We start from the raw sequence: 21,952 nt of genomic DNA, 5'->3' as shown, positions 1-21,952 counted from the left end.
CCTGGTAAAATGTCCCTTATTTACATGTCATGCACCTTGTTCTATCACCAGGCTTTTCAACGGTATCTATAGAAATACCCCTGAGCTGTGCTTGGCAGCCTTTTGCCTCCAGCACCAGTCACGTGCAACATGAGACCCTGAAAAAAGATCCCCAGCTCAGCGCCTAGAGGACAGTTGTTCACAATGGAAAAATTTCTCACTTGTAATTTGCCCTGATTGGCAGCCTCTGCTGAGGAAAGCAAAAAGAATGAGATGGGACAGAGCAGCGTGCCCAGCCCCCAGCCCCTTGATTTCTCCCGTGAATGTACTTGGTATCCAAACCGCACAATGGAAAGTGTGTTCCATCCCTTGCAATGTTAGAACCTGTCTACGCAGGCAAACCAGCTGTGACGGGGGTGGCATGAGCAACAACAGGCTGGGTCTTACCTGTGTCAACAAGACTAAACCATGTTTCAACCACATTTCTGAACCTCAGTGGGAACAGGGTTGCAAAGATCTGATAAGAGATTTAAAGAAGAGCTTGTGTAAAAGATTATAAAAATAGCAGCTGGCATTCCAAGCATTTCAAATGTTGATCCATTAGAGCCTGAGGTAGATAGATAGCCCCACTCCACAGACGGGGAAACTGTGGCACATGGGGGGGAACCTCTATTTTTGGTGACCTCAACCCAACATTAGACTATCTAGGTATCTAGAGCTGGGCATCTACATTCCAAAGCAGCCAAAACTAGAGGCTACTTTTGAGAATTTGGGCAGTAGGGACTGGTCCAAGATCAAAGAAACAGCCTGTGGCTAGAATGACCAGATTTCCCAATTTTATAGGGACAGTCCTGACAGTTGGGGCTTTGTCTTATATAGGCGCCTTTTACCCGCCCCCACCCGATTTTTCACTCTTGCTGTCTGGTCACCCTACCTGTGCTACAATCAAGAATGGAACCTAGATTTCTTTATTTCTAGGCCTCAGCTTTACACAAATGGCCCTAATCCTTCCCTACTGACCATTCTCCCAGCTTATCATAATATACTGCGTACACAACCCTTAGGGAAAAGTCCAATGCAGTTTAGTAGCCCATAACATTTTTTAACCAACCTGTTGAATATAATAGAGAATTAGATCTCTCCTGTAGATTGAAATTAGGGCTGTCAATTAATCGCAGTTAACTCATGTGATTAACTCAAAAAATTTAATAAATCATGATTAATTGCAGTTTTAATCACACTGTTAAATAGAATACCAACTGAAATTAAATATTTTTTGATGTTTTTCTACATTTTCAAATATATTGATTTCAGTTACAACACAGAATTCAAAGTGCACAGTGCTCACTTTATATTATTTTTGATTACAAATATTTGCACTGTAAAAATGCTAAACAAAAGAAACAGTATTTTTCAATTCACCTCAGATAAGTACTGGAGTGGGATCTCTTATCATGAAAGTGCAACTTACAAATGTAGATTTTTTTTCATAACATAACTGCACTCAAAAACAAAACAATGCAAAACTTTAGAGCCTACAAGTTCACTCAGTCCTACTTCTTGTTCAGCCAATTGCTAAGAAAAACAAGTTTGTTTACATTTACAGGAAATAGGGTTGCCCGCTTCTTATTTACAATGTCACCTGAAAGTAAGAACAGGTGTTCACATGGCATTTTTGTAGCCGGCGTTGCAAGGTATTTATGTGCCAGATATGCTCAACATTTGTATCCCCCTTCATGCTTCAGCCACTATTCCAGAGGACATGCTTCCACGCTGATGATGCTCATTAAAAAAATAATGCGTTAATTAAATTTGTGACTGAACTCCTTGGGGGAGAATTGTATGTCTCCTGTTCTGTTTTACCTTCATTCTGCCATATGTTTCATGTTATAGCAGTCTCGGATGATGACCCACCACAAGTTCATTTTAAGAACACTTTCACAGCAGATTTGACAAAAAACACAAAGACGGCATCAATGTGAGATTTATAAAGATAGCTACAGCACTCAACCCAAGGTTTAAGAATCTAAAGTGCCTTCCAAAATCTGAGAGGGATGAAGTGTGGAGCATGCTTTCAGAAGTCTTAAAAGAGCAACACTCCGATGCAGAAACTACAGAACCTGAACCACCAAAAAAGAAAATCAGCCTTCTGCTGGTGGCATCTGACTCAGATGATGAAAATGAATATGTGTTGGTTCACACTGCTTTGGATCGTTATATCAAGCAGAACCCATCATCAGCATGGATGCATATCCTCTGAAATGGTGGTTGAAGCATGAAGGGACACATGAAACTTTAGTGCATCTGGCATGTAAACATCTTGCCACACCAGCTACAACAGTACATGCAAATGCCTGTTCTCACTTTCAGGTGACATTGTAAACAAGAAACGGGCAGCATTATCTCCTGCAAATGTAAACAAATGTATTTGTCTGAGTGATTGGCTGAACAAGAAGTAGGACTGAGTGGACTTGTAGGCTCTAAAGTTTTACATTGTTTTATTTTTGAATGCAGGATTTTTTTTGTACATAATACAACATTTGTAAGTTCAACTTTCATGATAAAGAGATTGCACTGCAGTATTTGTATTCGGTAAATTGAAAGATACAGTTTCTTTTGTTTTTTACAGTGCAAATATTTGTAATAAAAAAAAAGTGTGCACTGTACACCTTGTATTCTGTGTTGTAATTGAAATCAATATATTTGAAAATGTAGAAAACATCCAAAAATATTTAAATAAATGGTATTCTATTATTAAGAGTGCAATTAATCGTGTGATTAATCTCAATTAATTTTTTTAATTCCTTAACAGCCCTAATTGAAATTCTTTTTATATTTTTAAAACATTCTCTATTAAATACTAAGGGAACTTGCTGCCATTAAATACTTGTTCCATGAATAGTCCCATTGCTTTCAGCCAGATTCTGCCACTTGTACATACGTCGATTAGTACCTTAGTCTGAGAATGGCCCCATATATTTAAATGTGGAAGCAAGGATAATAGCACACATCAGATAACACACTACAGCCCTTATCTTACGAACATGAACATTCTTGTCTAGATTTCTACATGTGAACAGTTCCTCGAATTTCTTCTTATGTGTAAGTGATCCAGGGTAAGGTTTGAGAATCAGTTCTAGGTAAATCTAGCTGTGGAGGCCAGGACAAAGTGAGCCTTGTATTAATAGTGAAGGTGGAATTTTCAAAAGTGCATACGTCCAGATCCTCAAAGATGGACTTCCCAGGTGTCTGGGTGCTATGTCTCGCCCATATTCTCAGGGTCTAACTGATCACCATATTTGGTGGTGGGAAGGAATTTTCCCCCAGGTGTCAAGATTCACCAAAAATCATGGACTGAACAGAGACACTGGATTTATGGCTTAGTAGAACAATTAAATAACCAGCTAACCCCCCTTTTTGTGCTATGACTACAAAAAAGGGTTAACGGACCTTGAATGGTCCCTTACAATATGTGCTAACTACTTATGCTAAACAATCTGTTCCACCTTGCATTTTCCTGCAAAGAGCTCTGTGTGGCTCAAAAGCTTGTCTCTCTCACCAACAGAAGTCGGTCAATACAAGATATTACCTCACCGACCTAGTCAACCTTGGGAAAAATACTTCAGGACATGTTTCTACTTCTTCCAAAGACAGGAATGTGGAGGGTTCATCTCTGGCAGTAAGTGTACACAAGATAAGGAAGTGCAACCACCACCAGTGAGAATTCAGGATGCTCACCAGCATACGTAATGACAGGGCCTGGCTATCTGACTCAAACATTGATTGTAGCCTGGAGGAAATGAACACAAGCTCATAAGCTTTACCTAGATTGTAAGCACTTTGGGGCAGGGACTGTTTTTTTGTTCAGCGGCTAGCACAGTGGGGTCCTGGTCCATGATTGGGATTCTGGGCACTACCATAATATAAATGAATAATAAATGATGATAATAAAGCTCAGATGTTTATCTAAGATGTTAGAGAACACAAGAAAAATCTCTCTCCAAGACACACACACTCATTGCAAATGACAAAAAACTATTTGTTCTGCTAAAATTATTATAGGCTACTGCATATGGGCCCAAACAGAGATTCAGACGCCAGCTCTGCAGCTGGTTTTCTCTATTGGAGTGAACCAACATACTGGAACTGAACACACCAAACTTGAGGGAACTTTGGATTAGGCCGACTTAGAAAAATGCAAAATTATTTTTTCAGGAGAAATTCAATTTTTCTAAAATTTCCTATGAATTTTCAACAAAAAATTTTTAAATACCATTTTCAATGAAAAAACACACATTTTTTTGGTAAATTTCCATTCAGTTAAACAAAAACCAAAACTTTTTTTCCTCAAAAAACAAGTTGCAATGAAATTTCTGCCCTCTCCAGTTTTGATCCAAATCAGACCTTTACCTCAGTGTATCCTGGTGTGAAACCAGAGCAGTTACAACAAGTAATGACAGGTTTCAGAGTAGCAGCCGTGTTAGTCTGTATCCACAAAAAGAAAAGGAGGACTTGTGGCACCTTAGAGACTAAAATTTATTTGAGCATTGAGCTGTAGCTCACGAAAGCTTATGCTCAAATAAATTTGTTAGTCTCTAAGGTGCCACAAGTCCTCCTTTTCTTTTAACTAGTAATGAAGCTACTCCATTGTGTTATGTTCATGAAAACAGATTTCAGTGTTTACTTTGAGTTGAAAAATACTGTTCTTCAGTGACTTTTAAAGGAGCATTTCAATACAATTTCACAGCATTGCTTTTCAGGGTGATATAAAAATCAATTGTGGGCCATTCCCCTAACGACCCCCTTTGCATTTCAAACAAACAGTCACCAAATTTCCTTAACTACTAAATTTATTGCCATTACAGCTGCTTTAATGACAGGTTTGAGGCTCCTTTGGTTTCAAGAGGCAGCTTGTTTCAGCTCAAGCCTTTTGTGGTTGTGCTGGTTATATAGGGTGTGTTTGAATGGCCACCCACAACTCCAGCAGCCCATAGCAGCAGCAGGCTGGATACAGAAGGTGACTTGGTAAGAAGAGACCCATCGCTTCAGGGAGGATTTGCAATGCTGTGCTCTGGTGCTTTCCTGTGGAGGGCTGTGATACATGATACCATAGTATCCCACAGCTGGCCTTCTGAAGCACAAGGTAATGGTCAGAGCCAGAATGTAGAATATGCATCCTCGCCACTCCAGAAAGCTGTGCAACTGGCTTCCATGCAAAGCTAAGAGGGATCCTTGTGCTCTCTCAAGTTGCAGTGGGGGAGGTTTAGGTTGGATATTAGGAAAAACTTTTCCACTAGGAGGGTGGTGAAGCCCTGGAATGCGTTATCTAGGGAGGTGGTGGAATCTCCTTCCTTAGATATTTTTAAGGTCAGGCTTGACAAAGCCCTGGCTGGGATGAGTTAGTTGGGGATTGGTCCTGCTTTGAGCAGGGGGTTGGACTAGATGACCTCCTGAGGTCCCTTCCAACCCCGATATTCTATTCTATTCTACACAAAGACATCCTGTCTTTGAAGCTTTCTCCCAGAGATGAACCCCCTTGGGGATCTCTAAAGGTGCGTCTACACTGTAATAAAAACCTGTGCCACAGTGTCTCAGCCCTGGTCAATCGACTCTGGTCCAGAAGTCTCAGAGCCCAGGCTCCAGCCCAGACATCTACACTGCGATTCTTAGCTCCAAAGCCCGAGTCAGCTGACCTGGGCCAGCCACAGCCATGCCCTGGGTCTTTTATCGCAGTGTAGACGTACCCTAATAGGCACCATCCTGTTTAGGTTTTATGCAGCGGAAGCCTCCATTTTACCATCATTTACTCCATCTCATTTCATGTGTGTTCCCACAGCACCGGCAGGTCTCCACCCGAGATCAGGGCTTCATTGTGCTCGGCGCTGTGCAAACGGGTAGTAAGAGACCGTCTGTGCCCTGAAGGGTTTAGAAACTAAGATGGCAAAACAAAAGGCAGCATCGGCGTCGCTGCTTCACAGACATGGAAACTGAGGCAAAGAATCAACAGAGCAAAGAATCAAACCAAGGCCTCGTACAGAGCCTGAACCGCCCCAGCCCAGCCCAGCCCACCTTCTTCTCCTGCTTACCTAGCTATCTTTGGCTTTTCTACGGCACCCACCACCGTATTCTGGCAAGCAGATGCTCCAGGTGCCCCTTTTGGCCAACACCAAATAGCCTGAAACAATACCATTGCATCGCCGCTGTCGCACTATTACGGTTAGCCGCGAGCATAGGAGACTAATTAGAAATTATTCCTATAAAACCTATAGGAGCAAATAGGGACTATTTAAAGCAAACTCTATAATGTACTGCTACAGATTCTCCACGCTGGGTTAGAAATTCTTTAGGGCACCATTCTCTATTAATTTCTAGAGGGCATTTCCTTGATGGAAGAAATCTTCCAAGCTAACGCATTAGCCCTGTACTGCAGAGATACCCGAGAAACTTGAACAAACAACAGACATCAAACTCCAACTCTGCACCTATTGAAATTCATCTCTTACTATCCTTTCATTACCAGACTCATTTTTGGCCTGGTCCCTATTTCTCAGAGCATTGATTCAGCCCAGAAGCACAGACTCTGTCACCATCCACAACAGCCTGTGATCATTTGCCCCCTCCTGTCATTGTCTGTGGCAAGACTATTGCTCGGTTGTTCCCCATGTTTAATGGGAAATTCCTTCAGTTCTACACGTTTTTATGTTAAATGCCATCCACGCAGCTTCCCCTCCTCCATCCCTGCTACCCATGTCGAACCAGGGGGAACAGGTGGGACAGCTGAACCCTTTGAATGAAAGGAGAGCACAGTTCCTTTCCGCTTGCCCTGTTCTCACAGTCTGCTGCTGCTGTCACTGACCCCCAAGTCTCCGGGGACTCTGGATTTGTACGCATTAGTCACATAAAAGAAAGCAGCTCACAGTCGGCTGCTTCTGGTCTTCACTTCACCCCAAGACAAGGGAAGTAACTCATCATATTCTTCAGGAGGTGGATGAAGTGATTTATTTTGTCACACAAACTGACTGATTTCCCACTTGGAGAATATCGTACACTGAACACATTTGTGCAGGAGAAGATTTAAAGCAGCCGCTGAGCAGAGTCCATTGTTGTCTGTTTTTTGTGCTGTGAAATCTTTGAGGCCAGGACGGTCTCATTTCATCCCGGCCGAATCAAATCCTCTGTCTGACCTGCTGCAGAACTAGATGATTTAATTATCCCTTTTGGCCTTAAAAATCTACGAACTCTGAACCCCCAGTTGAGCAAAGAGTACACTGTCTGCATTTAGTAAGTTCCCAGATGAAACTATGTTAAGATGGAGCTCCAGCTGAGTGTGGATCAGAAACTGAAGGGCAACATTCGCAATTCTCCACAAAACAAGCATTACAAACCAAGGTCACACTTAAGAGTAGGTCTACACTGACAGTGCATGTCCAGTTAGCATGGGTATTAACAGCAGTGTGTAGATGGCCATGGCTTAGGCAAGTAGAGACACACCAGAACCCTAAGTGCCTCCCATGTCTACACGGCTACTCTTAGCGGCGTAGTGCCCTGCCGCCTCCCTGCTGCCAGAGCCTTTCCCCACCACAGTGAAAGGCTCCAGCAACAGGCAAAGGCTCTGGCAAGAGGATGGCAGTGGGGAAAGGGGATTACTTTCCCCACTACCTCCCCCTGCCAGAGCCTTTCACGGTCACTTGTAGTTACACACCGCAACGACTGTCGAGACAGCTTGTCTTTCACCGCGGTGTGTACCTACACATACCGTACGTGCCGCCGTAAGTGTAGACGGGCCTAAAAGAAATCCAGATACGTGAAGGCACGGAAATGCAGTTAAGGCACCCAGATAACCTTAATTCTGCCCCGCAGTGACACCATACAATAACCACACACTTAGGATTAATGCATAAGGGTGTTTGAGGACCCAGATGCAATTAAACTGGCAAATTAAATATCCCCCCCACCCATCCCCCATTGTTGTGCCACTGGGGAAGGATGATGAAGCTTCATTACTGCTTGGCATCTTTACAGCTAAGCTGGACCAACCGCTACAGAACAGTGTAATGCCCAATAAGTTACAAACTCCTTCTGGACAGAGGACGCTTGTCCCAGGCCTACAACAGCAGGGATTGAATCAAAGACCTCCATGGCTAAAAGTCTCTAGCTGGAGCTAAAGAACCAACTTCACTAGCTAGGAACTGTAACAGGGCCATGTCCTCTGTGGGTTGGGAACAGAGTGGGGAACACATAACATACATCAAGCAGTGGATTATACATGTATAGGCATTGGTGTAGCATTGGTGACTTAAGTGTTCTTTCTCATTCTGTAACATGATTGTTTTAGGGGTGAAGCCTGTTGCTTGCATGGCCAAGTACTTATTATCACAAGGAACAGTTGATGGGATCAGTCAATGCTGTGGGTACCTGCTATTACTGTTACAGAGAAGCCGCAAGGCCTCAGTCAAGACCAGGACCCCTCTAGGCTAGCCCCTGTACAAACACACTCACCAGACATGGGAGGAGAAACAGAGGACGACAGTGACTTACCTAAAGTCACATGAGAGGTCAGCAGCAGAGCCAGGAATAAAACCCAGCTTGCTTAGATTCCAGGTGAGGCCCCATTGGACCATGCTGCCTCTTATGCAAGAGAGGCGCCATCAGTAATGTTGATAAATCAAAGCACTAATGCACAGTATCTAAGGAGCGCTGTATCAGTAACCTGTGTTTAAACAAAATTAAAGTGAAGTTCCAAAGCCTCTTCCTCCTTTCTCTTCCTGCACCTGAATACACACACCCTAAAAACACAGCTCTGCAATCCCATTTTTGGGGTCAATTCCATTAAATGCTTTACAGACAATTTCTTCTGGTGGCTTCCAATGTAGTTTGAAGGCAGTGGGGAAATAAATAAATAAACAAACAAACACGCCACTGTTCCTTCCTTCTGACTGTGTCCACCTGTTTCTCTTTTAGCCCAAACGTTTTCACCTTTGACCCTCCTGTGGGATCTAGGCGCTTGAAAAGCTGTATCCCCACCCCCTCTGCGCCTGCCTCCACGACAGCTGTATAAACCTCAAGGGCAACAGCTGCTGGCTGTGGGACAGCATCCACACCGGTGTCTCAGGCTACAGAGCAAAGACTCAAAGCCACTGGCATTCTGTCGGGAATAGATTTTTGAAAGAAAGAAAGAAAAAAACCCCACAAAGACACAAAGTGTTCAGTTATCTTGTTCCCCATTTTAAATGGCAGGACCATACATTCAGCTTTTAGATTGTAGAGATTGTAAAGTAGATTGCAGAGCTCAGAGATGATGCCCAACCCTTTCTGGGCTGCTAATTTGGTAACGCCGTATACTTACGGACTCAAACCCGCACTCAGCTTCAGATTGTGTCTCTAGCTTAGAGTCCTTTTAGTCAATCCTGACCCTTTGCAGGCTACCTGGTGAATTCAGGCTGGATGTTCCACCCGGCCTAGCGGGTGCAGGGCTGCATTCTGAAGAGCTGCATAAAGTTTACGCTCCCAGATTTTGCCAGAAGAGTGACTCTGCAAACTTTCCACCGCAGCGGTGTTCAGGGGTAAAATCTAGAGCTCTGCCCCACCCATCCTAGCCTGATGATGGCCCAGAGCGTTACGGAAAAAGAAAGTTTCTGAAATGGGCGCATGGTATACCTGCTTTTGCAGCATGAGTGTGTTTTCACCGTGATCCAGGATTGGTATAAAATCAGATTAGTCGTAAAAACACTGATGGGAGGAGATTCACACTCTTGCCCCAAGCCAGCTATTTAGCCTGTCAAGGGAATTGCCACCACACTGCTCTGCTGGACCTCCCTGGGTTACACCTCCTCCTCAAAAGGTGGCCGGTGTTGTCCTTTGCAGAGGGTTCACGGTTTGTGCAGCATAACAGGAAAGGTAAGCCACAGTGGCAGGAGCCTTTCACCTCCCCTCTCATCCTGTAGAAGATTAATCTAACCTCATCCCACCATGGTCTAGTGATTACAGTAACAGGGTTCCATCCTTGACAGCGACTATAAGAATAGCTCCTGGATTTCGTGGAGAGGGACCTTTGTCATGGGGCAGCTCTGAATCCTTTGTTATCCTGACCCATATAGGGAGCCAGGAAATAAAGACGATTCCCTCACCAGAACCCTTATGTGTAACATCTTTAGTGCACTGACCTTTCTGTGCCACAATTCCCCTACATGGAAAATGCAAGGGTCACATCAGCCTGGATTTGTACAGCATGTGAGATCTAGCAATAAAGACTGATATCAAGAGGAAGGATGAGCCAGTGGTTAGGGCAGTAGCCTAGGCCTTGAGAAACCTGGGTGTGAGTCCTTGTTCCACTAAAGACCTTGGGTAAACCACTTCACCTCTGTGTGTTTCAGCTGTATTGTGAGGTAAGGGACATCAATATTTATTGTATCAGAATGATGGGGGCCATATAAGTACCTTAGATAAAATTACTAATTATTCTGCTCTAATTAGTCCATCCTTGAGTGGCCACCATCCTAGTTGATTTCTTTATAACTTTTTTTTTTAAATGTTATTTCTGCCACATCTGTGCCTGAGCTCGACATTATTAACGTGCCTCATTCCCTTGTCCCAGCCCAGCTACATCAGGAGCTAGGATTGTTCTGAGGCACCGAAACAGCATGTTCAACTCTGGAGAGCGAAGAAAGGTGCCACACGTTACCCATTTGTCATCCTGATGCATAGTGGTCGGAACTGCCAGCAGAAGACAATGCAGGGCACTTTGAACAGGATGACCCATTGGGACCAGAGTGAGGGGTGCTGATCACATGATTTCCTGAGCTGATGGGCTGGGGGTATGCATATATCTCAGTATTATGTGTCTTCTATATTTCAATTAGCAGCAAGTGGGCTTGGTGGATCCTGACACAGCTGCTACCAGACACCAGTATCCACTGACTCCTACTGGCTATTGTTATAGCCAAAGAGAGCATCAGCCAACACCAACCACAGATTAGTGCAGCCATCTGAGCAAACACTCCTATAGAAAGCTCTCGGATGGAAGTCCGGGTATGGGAAACACCTTCTTAATAACTTGAGGTTCAGATTTGCATCCAACCATTTATGCAAAGGGGACAGTTTCTCAGCTGTTCTCAGGAGATTTCTGCCTTTTCCCATCCCTTAGTCCCTAAAGGCACCTTCCTTAGTACCGTGCAAGGGGTTCTGGGATGTGTAGTTCCAGCTGGTGGCATTATCACCAGCAGGGAATGGAGTGTGCCACCCCCGACTGCGCCATGTCAATTGGCAGGTGCCTTGCCAGCCCATTCTGGATGAGCCCGTTTGGATTGGAGGTCAGCCGCCATGCCTAGCATGCTCCCGAATTACCTGGGAGAGTGGACTGGAAAGCGAATAGAGCCTCCAAGGGGCAGGAGGGGACTCAGCAGGGAAGTTAATTTGTATTTTCAGAGCTTAGTGTCTGTATTTCAGACTCACAAACCTGCTTTTCAGCTTGACTTCCAGGCCAACCCTCTCTCTTTCATTTCTACATCCCCTTTCCCTATAGACAGTGTATTAAGGCAAACAGAAATATTTGCAGGCAGGGTCAGCTGTTCCAGGCCTCAGATCCCAAAAAGACTCCCAGAATTTGTAACTCCCAACAACTGCTCCCCGCCCCCCTACAAATATGCAAGCAGGTGCGAAGCACCATGGGTTTAGCTGTTCCAAGCCACTTTTACCCCTTCATGGTAAATAAAGGCACAGTCAAGGGCACCAATTCTCCATTATAGGTCATCTCCTTTGCACCACTCGGATGGTGTATAGGAAACAGATTCTGGTCAGCAGAGAACTCCCCTAGTCAAAAGGAACTCTTGCTGGAGTAAGAACTCTTGTTGGTAGGCCCCCCGAGTCACAGGCCCCCTCCCCACTCTGCGGTGTAGGGAATGTGGCAGACCAAAACTCCTCTATGCCAATCGGCTACTGGCATATTTATACCACTGGCATAAATCAGAGCAGCCCAGGGATTTGTCTAACTGACACCAGGGCCAGGCCAGAGTAGGATTACTGTAACTGGCTCCCTGACAGCACCTCTCACTCCTTTGCGCCAAGCAGAGCTCAGATGCTGGGGAAAATTGAGCCAAAGGCATTTTTGGGTAAGGGTGAACGTAGTGCTTAATTTGTAATGAAAGAGGTGCTGGGGCTCAAACAATTAGGTGCCAGGGCTAAAGCAATTTTTTTTTTTTACTTTCATAACTGATGCAGCAAGTCCAGAGGTGCTGGGATTATGAACTGCCAACTCTAGAGGCACAAATTAAGCACTGGGAGAATTTGCCTGGGAAAAGACCGCAATGAAAGACAGACTCAGAGGTGAGGATAGGAAAATGGAGGTGTGAATTACATGAAGATATTTTGTTGAGAGACTGGTTCAGCGTATATCAGCACACACAAAAAACCGTGCATAATCTGTGGAGGAGGAGCTATTCCTTCCAGGTCAACAATGTTATAGAATGCGGTGTAATAAAAAATTGATCTGAATTAATATCTGTTGAGCCTGTTTCTTCCCAAACTGCTCTGTGAAGAATGTATAAATTATAAAGATTGCTGCTTCTTCACTGAAATGAAGCCAGGTCTAGGATGGAACAAATCAGCTGCTTAACAGCTCACAGTAACATTACCCAGCTAGCCAGGATAAGAAGTGAAGAAGAATACTTTATGTAGTGGAAACTGCAAGGGAAGACAGAGTAGAATTATGCTAATTGGAATTTGATTGGAATATTGGCACCAACAACCAATCTCTCAGAGAAAATACCTTGGGATCTTTAATGGTCATGACCTGAATATTACACCTCCTCCAAAAATTTTAGCATCACACTGGGGAAAATCAGGAAGTGCAGCAGCTAGATTTTCCCTTAGAGGGCTCCCATTCAATTATATACCTAGCTTGATGCTTCTTGGTTGTCAAATCTGACAGGACCGTAGCATAAGGAGTTATAATTGTAGACTAATCTAGTGCTCATTTATCAGTCAAAACATCACAGGATTATTTTCCTGAAGGAGAAGGAGAGGAAAGAGGCCATTTCAACCCAGTATGGTGCCTCTCTTTTTATCGCACTGCAAAATTTAATGTCACTACAACTTTCAGTCTCACATACTCTCCTTCTCTCATCCCGGTCCATCTGTTTTATGCCTCCCAAAGAGCTGTAATAGTTATAAATACTTTCAATAATCAAATACACACTGTCAAGCATGTATTTATTCAACAAAGAGTTGATACAATTCATAAGACAAACTCCATGGACAGTAAAGCACAAGCCCTGGGATCAGTAAAGAAGCAATTAGATTCAACCCTTTGAGACATGAGTTAGTAGATCTATTAAATTCATTAGACAAAAGGCCTTTCTGTATTGATTCCTTTTATAGTGAATTCTACTATCACATTTAGAAATGGTGCTTTACTTTGTTAATACTAGAGCTGGACAAATATTGAGGAGGGAATTAGTCAGCAAATAAATTATTTGGAAATTTTTATCATTATTCATCAAATCAATCATTCCATTAATAGTATTCAACTTGGACCATGGTGGGGGATTGGCTCAGTTTTGACTCCAAAGAAACCTTTGAGTGCTGCAAACCTTTAAATAAATCTGGACCAAGTTTGGTTTGGGTTTGGGAATATTTTTGTTTGCAGGAGGAAACTCAATAGCTTTGTATGGTTTCAGCCAGGGCTGGCTGAAAATTCTCTCCCAAAACTGTTTTCCAACTAAATAAAGTTTTTCACAAAAAGCGTCAGCTTTCCACTGAAAATTTCAATTTGCAAATCCAGTATCATAGCTACAGACTCCCATAGTGCACCAGGAACCTCACCTTTCCATGAGGAGAAACCACGGTGCATCATGGGAGATGTAGTCTAACCCAGCCAGCAGAGAATGGGATTAGACAGCAGCAACGTTTCTGAATCTAAATATTTATTTTTTCACCCAATAAATAAAGCCTTGCCATAGGGAAAAAATATCAAAATTTAATTTTCTTTTTAAGTTTTTCCACAGGAAAAAAAGTCTATTTTCAAACCAGTTCTAGTTTCAATCCAACACCACGCACAAACTGATTGTTCTGACCAAGTCTGACTTTTTAGTTCCTCTGCAACTCAGAGTAATACACCTTTAACCCTGTGTTACTTTGTGCATGAAAGAAAAAAAGGGAGCTTTTAACAGTTTACAGAGTAACAGCCATGTTAGTCTGTATTCGCAAAAAGAAAAGGAGTACTTGTGGCACCTTAGAGACTAGCCAATTTATTTGAGCATAAGCTTTCGTGAGCTACAGCTCACTTCATCGGATGCATACTGTGGAAAGTGTAGAAGATCTTTTTATATACACACAAAGCACGAAAAAATACCTCCTCCCACCCCACTCTCCTGCTGGTAATAGCTTATCTAAAGTGACCACTCTCCTTACAATATGTATGATAATCAAGGTGGGCCATTTCCAGCACAAATCCAGGGTTTAACAAGAACATTGGGGGGGGGGGCGTAGGAAAAAACAAGGGGAAATAGGTTACCTTGCATAATGACTTAGGTTTGGACAGAGACTGGGAATGGCTAAGTCATTATGCAAGGTAACCTATTTCCCCTTGTTTTTTCCTACGCCTACGCCCCCCCCCCCCTCCAGACGTTCTTGTTAAACCCTGGAATGGAAATGGCCCACCTTGATTATCGTACACATTGTAAGGAGAGTGGTCACTTTAGATAAGCTATTACCAGCAGGAGAGTGGGTTTGTGGGGGGGGGTGAGAAAACCTGGATTTGTGGTGGAAATGGCCCACCTTGATTATCATACACATTGCAAGGAGAGTGATCACTTTAGATAAGCTATTACCAGCAGGAGAGTGGGGTGGGAGGAGGTATTTTTTCATGCTTTGTGTGTATATAAAAAGATCTTCTACACTTTCCACGGTATGCATCCGACGAAGTGAGCTGTAGCTCACGAAAGCTCATGCTCAGATAAATGGGTTAGTCTCTAAGGTGCCACAAGTCCTCCTTTTCTTTTAACAATTTACTTATTTTTATCTAAACATGTCATGAGCAGTGTTGCCAATGCTGAGGATTTTATTGGGAGTCTTGCAATGTTTCATGTTTTAAAGTTACAGCACCTGGAGAGGAGGGATGAGCTGAGAATCAGCTTTCATTTTTAAAACTAAGTAGGTTTCCAGTTCTCATGGTTATGCAGAAAAGCTTAAACACGTTAACCATAAATGCTCAGAAACTAGAAGGAAAAAAGGTTGCTTTTGTTATTACGATTTTTTTTAAAATCTCAATTTTTAAGCCAGTCTTATGACTTTTGGAGACTTGACTCATTATTTTTGACTGTTTGGAGCTGGTGATAGTGAAGGACACAGAAATCCATCCCGGCAGTGAATGGCCGTCTGTCCTGCCCCCCCACTCCAGACCTCTGCCTTACACAGCAGAGAATGACCTTTGGGCTCTGCAGCCATTCCCCACATCCTTACACAACAAAAGCAGCTGCTCCACACCCACGCTTGCTCAACAAAATTTCCAAGTTGCCCATCCCTGCAGGACTGAGCACTTCACAGTGCCCCAAAAGAAAGGTAATCATTTGTATCACAGCTACTCTGCTAGCCACTGTCCACATACCCAGTAAGAAACAGCTGCTGCTCCAAAACAATCTAAACAAACAGGATGGACAAAGTAAGTATTATTATCCTCATTTTACAGATGAGGAAGCTGAGACAAAGAAATATTAAATGACTTGCCCAAGATCACAGAGAGTCTGTGGCAGAGCAGGAAATTAAACCCACATGTCCCAACTCCCATCCAGTGCCTTAATCGCTAGACTAAACCAGACCATCCTTTTTCACAGGGGAAATTTTTTTCTGCCATACTCCATGAATGTTGCATTTACACTTCCTGCCTATTGCATATTCACAGAAAGTCTGGTAGCTGTTCCCAAGGTTATACTGAGCTCAGTGCAAAACCTAGGATAATTTTTGGGGCAGGGTCTTTTCTTCTTTTGGTCCAAAGTCCTGGTCAGAAATCTGATGGGGATCTTCCCAGGACATCTGAAAGCTGGATTCATGGAGTGTCGAGAGATCAAATTAAGAGGTTGGGTTCTTTTTTTCTTATCATCCTTCCTTGATATGCTGATGATCAGACCAGCACATGACAAGAAAATACCCTGACTCGAAATTGTGGGTGACCAAATACGACCTGCAGACCTCAGACCCCTGCACACCCCAATAATCAATATGCCAGAGAAGACCCTGAAGATTTTTTGTACTAAATACTTTCCACTTATAGATTCAATAGATATTTAGGTCAGAAGGGACCATTATGATCATCTAGTCTGAGCTCCTGCACAACGCAGGCCACAGAATTTCATCCACCACTCCTGCGATAAACCTCTCACCTATGTCTGAGCTATTGAAGTCCTCAAATCGTGGCTTAAAGACTTCAAGGAGCAGAGAATCCTCCAGCAAGTGACCTGTGCCCCTTGCTACAGAGGAAGGCAAAAACCATGGGGCACAGGTCACTTTAACAGCTATTTGTATTTACGGGCTTGTCTACATGGGACGTTAGTGTGTAGTAAGCTAAGGTGTGAATTTAAAGCGCACCAGCTACTCTGCACTAACCCCCAACCTGGGTCACTCTGACTGTGCACCGAGGGCACCCTCAGGCAGTTTCGCTTAGTACGCTTCCAAAGTGCAGTAAGCTAATGAGCACCAAGGCACTTTTAGTGCGCAGTAAGCATGTGCACATGGGGGGTTAGCGTGGAGTAGCTAGTGCACACCAGCTACTGCAGGCTTTCCCCTATGCAGACGAGCCCTAAGAAGCTGAAGGTGCTTTAAAAAGGCGAAGTATTAGTATCCCCATTCTACAGATAGGTAAACTGAGGCAAAAGGTCTCTTTCTCACACACACACAGGGCACATCTAGCCTGCAGCTGGAGCTGTGGTTTCTAGCTCAGGTAGATGTCGCCACAGTAGCTTTGATCCAGCTAGCACAGTAAAAATAGCAGACAGCGCACACAGGTTAACCACCTTGAGTACAATCCCATCGGCAACCCTAGGTACGTACTTGGGTGACTAGCCCATGCTGCCCCCTGCACCACCACAGTGACACTGCTATGCTGTGCTCAATCACAGTTAGCCCGTGTACGCCTACTTGAGCTGGAAGTTACCCCTCCAGCTGCAGGGTAGGCGTACCCACGGAGTCGAGAACAGACTGCCACTTCTGGTGCAAACAGCCCGGGCAATTCCTCTTCGACTCCCATAGGGGCTACAGAGTAGCAGCCGTGTTAGTCCGTATTCGCGAAAAGAAAAGGAGGACTTGTGGCACCTTAGAGACTAACCCATTTATTTGCGCATGAGCTTCCGTGAGCTACAGCTCACTTCATCGGGGCTACAGTAATGCACACACTGCTGATTTCCAATGCTTTTATCAGCTGCGTTCTGCTCAGTTCTGCTGCAGCTTTGGGCTGGCAGGAGAACGTGGCGATGTGCTACTACAGTCCATTGGAACCTTCATACTTTCCCGGGAACAGCACTGAAGTAGCCTATGCGAGAAGCCCCTATCCGTTAGGCGGCACTAGGGTGTTAAAGAGTTAATTTCAAACCACTGTACATCAAGGATTCTAAGTTCAAGTTCTCCTGCTTGTGCCGAGCTCTCAAATATGGGGAATGCTGAAACTTGACCTCCCTTTTTTCTTTTTACCAGCTTGTGAACACCCTCTGCCCTGTGCCGTCTCCATTGCCATTTTCAAGCCACCCCTTGTGCTCACCGTGACCTCCACCTGTTTAGCACGCTCCCCATCCTGACTCATAAAACACTGGAACCCCACCTGTTCTGCAAAGCATTCCAGCTATAAAGAGCACTCTGTATGTTATTACTGTACTTTGCCTTTGCACTGTGAACTCTTCAGGGCAAGGACTCTGCTTTAGCTTAGCACATCTCGCCGAGGAAAGCATCCAGAGAGAAGACAGTGAGCTACAACTGAGAACAATCATAGCTGCATACTTCTTTACAGAGGATGCAATTTGTTTCAAAAGAAAGTGCTTCTAGCACTTAGAAAAATAAAATAAAAATACAGAACAAAAAGACAATCACTGCCCTAAAGAGTTTGTCATCTAAATAATTTGTTGTTTTTCTCAACTCTTTTTTTTTTGAAAAAAAAGAAAAGCTTCATTTTTTCCTTTTGCACCCCACTCTATAATCTTTCAAAATTTCACCAACTTTGGAAAAGTTAGAGTAGCAAATGCAAAAGGAAAAAACAACCTCAGCAGCTATGTAACTGCAACTCTTCCAGAGCCAGTGCTAGGCATAAGCAGGCTCTGCAATTGCTTGGGGCCCCAAGCAGCTGAAGGAGGCCTGCTATTTGCTTTCTGTTATAAGAACTTGCCTGTTTTAGTATTGTGGGGGGAGGGCGCCCCAAAAAATATTCCTGCTTAAAGCCCCCAATGGGCTAGCACCGGCTCTGAACTCTTCAAAAGAAAAAACAAATCAAAACTAAAATTTCATTCTGAAATTTTTTCATTTTGATTTGTTTCAAAGTTTCCTTTGAAACATGAAATATGTAATTTTTTTTAAAAAAAGGACATTTTTGTGCAGAATAATTATAGTTTAATGAAACTCTATTTTTAGTGGGAAAACTTTTCAGCTGAAAAAAAGTTGGCCAATTCTAATGCTCAGTAACCCTACAATAACAATCCTGTGCATACAGCCAAGCCCCCCCCCCTTCGTCTCGAACTGTACAACAACAAACCAGTCATAAGAGCACCAGCTTAACACGTGAGAGACCTGGGTGCAAATCTTTGCCCTGCCACTGACTTCCAGTGTGACCTTGGGCAAGTCACTTATCCTCTCTATGCCTCAGCTCCCCAACTGTAAAATGGGGATAACAGCACTCCCTGAACTCACAGTGGTCTGGTGAGGACAAACACAAAGATTGTGAAGTGCTCAGATATACAGTGATGGGGGCCATATAAATACCCCAGAAAGACAGACCAGTGTCCTTAGCCCAGCATTAAGGAGCAACTCTACAGTAAAAGAAGTGGTGTGAGCTAGCAGAAAAACCATTCATGAAGGAAATGGAATTCATTTCCAGCATCCAAAGGGCTATTATTACAAACAGCATGGTTAGGGTTAGGAAGTGGGATACAGGACTCCTGGGATCTATTCCCATCTTTGCCAATAACTTGTTTTAACACGTGCTAGAATTTTCCGATGAACTCGGCCCCGGCAAGCGGAGCCCATGTTTTCAAAAGAGCTCAGCTCCCACTTAGGCACCTGAACAAAAATAGCCACCTTTACCTGAGAGCTCTCAGGTATATTTTCAGAAGCACTCCACAGCTCCCCTTGAGGAGGATGGAGAGTCCCCCACTTGACTCCCATTGGCCATGATGGCTGCTGGTGGGTGCCGAACTTTTTCCAGAAACCTGGCCCGTACTCTCCGTACCTCAGCTTCCCCCCTCAATAAAATGGGGATAGCAATACTTTCCTACCATACATGGGTCTTGAGAGGCTCCATTTGTGTCGGCAGTGAAGTGCGTTGAGATCCTTGGTGGGAAGTGATATTATTGTGCTTGTTTCATTTCATTCTTAAATATATTTTTATTAATATGGTCAGCGACCGGAGCTGGTAAATAAGTTATTAAACTGCCTCAATTTAAAATAAAATAGCCCCATTCTCAGAGGTCTTTTCTCGTCATGTGGTCAATCAAGCCTGTGTTCACCCATCGGAAAGGGGATAAAAATTGAGATGTGCCCTCCCGGAGCAGGACAGCTGAAGAGGTGTAATTCAACAGCGCTCTGAGTTGTTGCTGTCACTGCAGTGATTGAGGTGGACAGGAGGTGTGGAAATGGCCAGGGTTGGTAAAGGACACAGACAGGTGGGAGGACCAAGCATAGGGGTGGAGCAGAGAGCATGGAATACAAAAGGGATCATGCAGGTCTTTTCGGAGCATAAACCGGGAGATGGAGAGGAAAGTGAACAGGCCGGGTGCAGAGTGCAGAAGGGAAAGAGAGAGAGAGGGATACACAGGGACTTACACTTGAATGGGCAGATCTATAGTAAGGCTCATTGCAACAGGCAAAGCTATGAATGAACCAGGAAGGAGCAAAAACAGCTGGAGATAGGCAGAGGGATGAGTGTAAAGCTCTTAGAAATAGCCAAAGCAAGGAGCCTAAAGGGAACTAAAGTGAAGGGTGGGTATTAGTCATTCCAGGAAGACTGAGCTGTGGGAGGGAAATTAAGTGGCATGCCCCTAAAGGGGTGGGGTGGGGTGTCTAAAAATGTAGGTTAGAAATAGGAAAGAGGGAACTCCCCTACACTCTCACACACACACACAGTCACAGTGTAAGCTGCTCAGAAGGCTTAACTGGCTGAGAGAATCTTCCAGGCCCCCAAAACTTGGCCACTCACTGAATGACATTTCTGACCACACCAGCTGCAGCTTCCTCATGGGACTCTCTAAATAGACTAAATGCCCCCAAGGTGAAGCTGCCTGCAGAATGAACCCCCCCTTTGGGGCACGGAGCGATGCAGGGACCAAGCACGGGGAAGAGGAGGAAGACACCTGCAACAACCCCAGCGAAGGTAATTTCTGTGATTTTCCAGGGCAATATTTAACAGGCTCCTCCTCTTGTCCCCTGAGAAGTAGCATCATTTATTATTTATCCAGCAGAACCTAGAAACCCCAGCCAAGAGCCAGGCCTCACTGTGCTAGGGGTTGTACAAATGCACAGTATGAGGCAGCCCCTGCCCCTTACCAATGAAATTGACAAGGCACACAGAGGGGGAGGGAAACAGAGGCGAAGGGACTTGCTCCAGGTCATGCTTCAGTTCAGATCCAGGAGTAGCACTCGGGTTTCCTGACCCACAATCCAGTGCCCTCGCCCAGTGCCTGGATAGGATATGGGTGCGAGAGACGACGTGTGTGACTTTGGGCAAGCTATTTAGCCTCTCTGTCCTCAAATTCCCCATCCATAAAATGGGGACAATAGCATTGCCCTGCCTCATAGAGGTGTTATGAGGCTAAATACATTAGAGATTGCGAGTGGCCTAGCGACATATAAGTACCTAAGAGAGAGCACAAAAAGTTTGTTAGCCATAAATGGAGTTATAGGTGTTACCACTATAGGAGATGGTTGGCACTGAGCAGTGGTATCATAATCAGCAGCTGTTACTACTGTGCCTGTGTAAATATTTGTTACAAATGCAAAACTGTCCATGCGCCTGTTAGAGTGGCTGCTTATGAGACGTTGAAACCCACATGCCGACAGTGAAGCACAAGAATAGACTAGACCATGCAAGGAGAGATTTAGCAGAGTCCCCTAGAGACACATTTCTTGAGGCTTATAGCTAGAGAAAGACAGAATCAGGGGGTGCTTTTAGTTTTTCAGAACCTGTTAGAAGAGGCTTTGGTTTGGCAAAGATGAGAATTCAGAGTCAGGTCCCATTTTTTGCCAAACCCTGACATTTTGGGTCAGGAGAATTCTCATCAGTCGTTCTGGGATTGCTATAGGATCGAAACCATAACATGGCCCATGATATTTATTTTCGTCACCCAAAGTAAAATTGTAGCAATATCTCCCTACATCAGAGGTGCTCTATAAATTGGCACAAACACCATTCTTCTCCATGGCATCATCCACGGTATGTCTCAAGAAATGACCCTCTGAACTATTCTCTACAACACCTCTGGAAGTGACAGTCATTGTGAGGGACGGCCTTAGTTATAAGACCTAAATGGATCAGAGGCTGGGTCAACATTTATTTGTAGGGGAGGAAAAACAAGGATCATTACCCCTCTAACTTTCTTATTTTAGGGTGTATTGTCTTTCTCTTAACAAGGTTTACATTAACTAGACAGATAGCAATGGAGGCAATAAAAGTTTTGATGCTATTTACCTATGACACAATCTTTAGGGTATTTATCTTCACACACACATCTCCAAGATACAGATGCGTTACCCCCATTTTACAGATGGGGAACTGAGGCACAGAGATTAA

This window comes from Lepidochelys olivacea, assembly GCF_965140295.1.
Source record: "Lepidochelys olivacea isolate rLepOli2 genome assembly, chromosome: 3".
In the NCBI taxonomy this organism is placed as follows: domain Eukaryota; kingdom Metazoa; phylum Chordata; order Testudines; family Cheloniidae; genus Lepidochelys; species Lepidochelys olivacea.
Note: the sequence above shows the minus strand (reverse complement) of the source record.